Here is a 3,141-nt window from a genome sequence, read left to right as displayed (position 1 = left end):
AGTCTCAGGAACACTGCTCTTAGAGGGAAATAGGTATCACGGCAGTCGTGTGGGGATTTTGAGAGCATCAAAGCTTCACTATGGATATTTTTTATGATTTAAAACAAGAAAAGGGATTATAGTGCACAGTCATCATTATTAAAGCTATGTTGATGCAAAACTAACAGAAAAAGTCTGCATACTGTTTGACTTGCTCACCTTAAAAATTAATTTAAGCAGCGCTCTTATCTGTTTTCCATCCAGCATCGACACATAGCAACACATTCCTGATATTATAGGGATCTCATATTGCCCCAGTGACACACCTCAAATGTATCTCAGATTAATGATATATCACGGCAAGGGATCTACAAAAACCATTAGTAAACCTGACACTTTGACGTCAGATTTTTAAAAATTTCCAAGTAATCTTTTTGATTTATGAAAGTGTGTCCAGGTTCATCGGGAGTGATTCCAGATTTATCACATCCTGGTTAGAATTATTAATGATTTTCAATTTGTAAATCTGATGCTGCCATGTTCGGAGCTGCTCCACAGAATCACCAAAGGCTGATATTGGAGTCCAGGGTTTGCTCCTGAAGCATGATTACTTTATCAAAATATTGCTACCTGTGACTTGCATTTCACTTATTTTCCACTCTTGCTGCACCTCTCCCATGGCTTTCATTTCTCTCCCCTCACGTATGAGTACCACACACATTTTTCAGAGCACGGCTCCGAAACGCCACGGCAGCCACGGCTTATGTCATTGCTTGGCTAATCTTCTGGAGTTAGACATTGCACTATTAGTTCCGAATTCCTGACACAGGAACTTTTAAAGGCCCACTGTGTCACCTTGTCAGATGGGATGTTCGGCACAGACGGCTGTACATTGCAATCTTTCTCTCTGTTGATGAGAAGCACAGTTCGTGATCATCATCACTTTCCAAAGATAGCAGGCTGTGTGTTGATGTCAAGGTTTGCTTTGCTGTCGCGTCGGCGAGCCCGTGTAACTCTTTTACTCCTACTTAGCGCTGGTAAACTCACAATGACTGGAATCCCCTCCTGGATGAGGGGCCCTTTGTGTGGCATATGCCCACTTAGACATGACTTAGACTGTCAGTTTGCAAGTAAGCACTAAGAGCCTGTAACAAGATGTCACCTTTTGCTGAAAGGTGCTCTTCAGCTGAAGTTGCTCGTCAGTTGAAGAAGTCTAGAGGACCTCACAGATTGCATTTCTTTGTAATGACCCTATTTAGGTCTCAACTCACACATTTTTACCAGCATTACTTGACTTTTGCTGCATTTACATGGGCGTGCTGATTATCAAGGGAATTAAGGTCCTCCTTTTGGAGAAATCCAGTCTTTTGTGACATCCACTGCTCTTTGCTGATCAAGCCAGCAGGAATGTGACAGTTTGTCTCCTTCACACTGGACAGAACAAAAAAACCGCTAACACCTACTGTCATTAGACTTTAGTCTTTTCTAGCAGGAGTGAGTCAAAGGTAATATTTTTTTGTTTACTTCAAAGCTGTTTTTTTTCAACAACACTACTTATAAGCATTTAGTCTTTTAACTTTCAGTTCAAAGAAATCTGTGAAGAACATAGATAAAGGAGCAGCCAAAAAAGCCCTTAGAAATGCTCATCATGGACAAAGTACATGCTATGTTCTTTTTAGTCCAAGCGTTATGTTTTACAATTTAATCCAGGATCCCAATTAATTCAGCATTACCTCGAAAGGAAAAAACATTGAAGAATATTCTTTTAGAGAATTGGAAATAAATGAAACTCGTGCTTGATAAATGTATTTTGCAGTTAAATGACTGCAATGACTTAATTGTTTGAAGTTTGATTAGTTTGAATAGAAAATTAGGCCTTTTGGGTTTATTTTTATCGTTCGAACCTGTAACCCTTGTGCTATCCTAGGCACTTTAACGTTGGGTGTTGGGTCATTTAGACCCACTAGACAGTGCACTGAACCTTTTTTCTTCAATGATTTGTGATCTTCACTGGTGTCCATGGATTACATGAAATCTTTCCACCTTTGTCCACCTTTGTCATGGTAAGGAGAACACGTGATTGTAAGGGTGGGGTCATCTAAGATAGCACAAGGGTTAAGTATACATGACTTGTGTTGGGGTAACATAAATTAAGGTAAAAGCTAACATGCCAACTCTTTATTGAAATTTCTTTAAAAATTTTTAAACAGATCTAACCTGACTCTGAACTAATAAAGTCCCACTCTGAGAATCCTTTGATTTAGTCAAATAGCAGTCCCAGTGGTCTTGAGCAAAAAAAATAAATAAATAAAACTGTGTTGTTTTTCTAGGACATAGTTTCTCCAAAGCGGCAGGAGTTAATTAGAAATTCATCTCTGAGTTGTGGACGGAACTGTTAGTGCGGTGTAAGCCCATCCCCACATCCCGTCACCTATCTGTTTAGACTCTCCTACTAGCTTACAGCCCCTCACATGCCCAACCTAACTCTGCAATATTGAAGCTATCTATACATGTGTACAGTTTGAGCCAGATGGAACTGTATTTTTTTTTTTGTTTCTTCCTGGTTTACTAGGGTTTTAATAAAGAAATATTCAGAAATGCAATTTTAAGCTTAATTTTCTTCATATATATCCTCCATTGTGAGAAGAATGCTACAAGAACATGTTAAAAACTCCAAAAACAACGTTTTTTTTTTTTCATTGGAGTGGGTGTTTTTATAGACAAGATGATGCCGGATGTGATGGACTTGTTTCCTCATTTTGCACAGCATCACCAAGCTTTTATTTTTAGACCAGCTGTGCAGTCCTGATTCTTAGAGGGGAGTCAAGAAATAGTAAACAAGTTCCACAGGCAGTCATGCCCATCAAAAAATTGAGTTAGTTCCTGGATGGAATCACAGTAATAAATACAGCCAGAAGTACTCCAAGGACGTTAACCCAATAGCAAAAAGCTCAAATATTTATTGATATTTAAAGGACTAGTTATGATTTCGGCTGGGAGTTGTATACTACCTGGTATACTGAATGAAAAAGAACAGTTCTTATCAAATGTTCTGGTTTTGTCTAAAACAGCACTTCCCTACTTACAGTAGTGACATGGGAAAACATCTCTGTAACTCGTTTCCGTGGCAATGCTAAATATAAACTCATGCCCAGCTGTTTA

The sequence above is a fragment of the Oryzias latipes genome, chromosome 9 (assembly GCF_002234675.1).
Source record: "Oryzias latipes chromosome 9, ASM223467v1".
NCBI lineage: Eukaryota > Metazoa > Chordata > Actinopteri > Beloniformes > Adrianichthyidae > Oryzias > Oryzias latipes.
Note: the sequence above shows the minus strand (reverse complement) of the source record.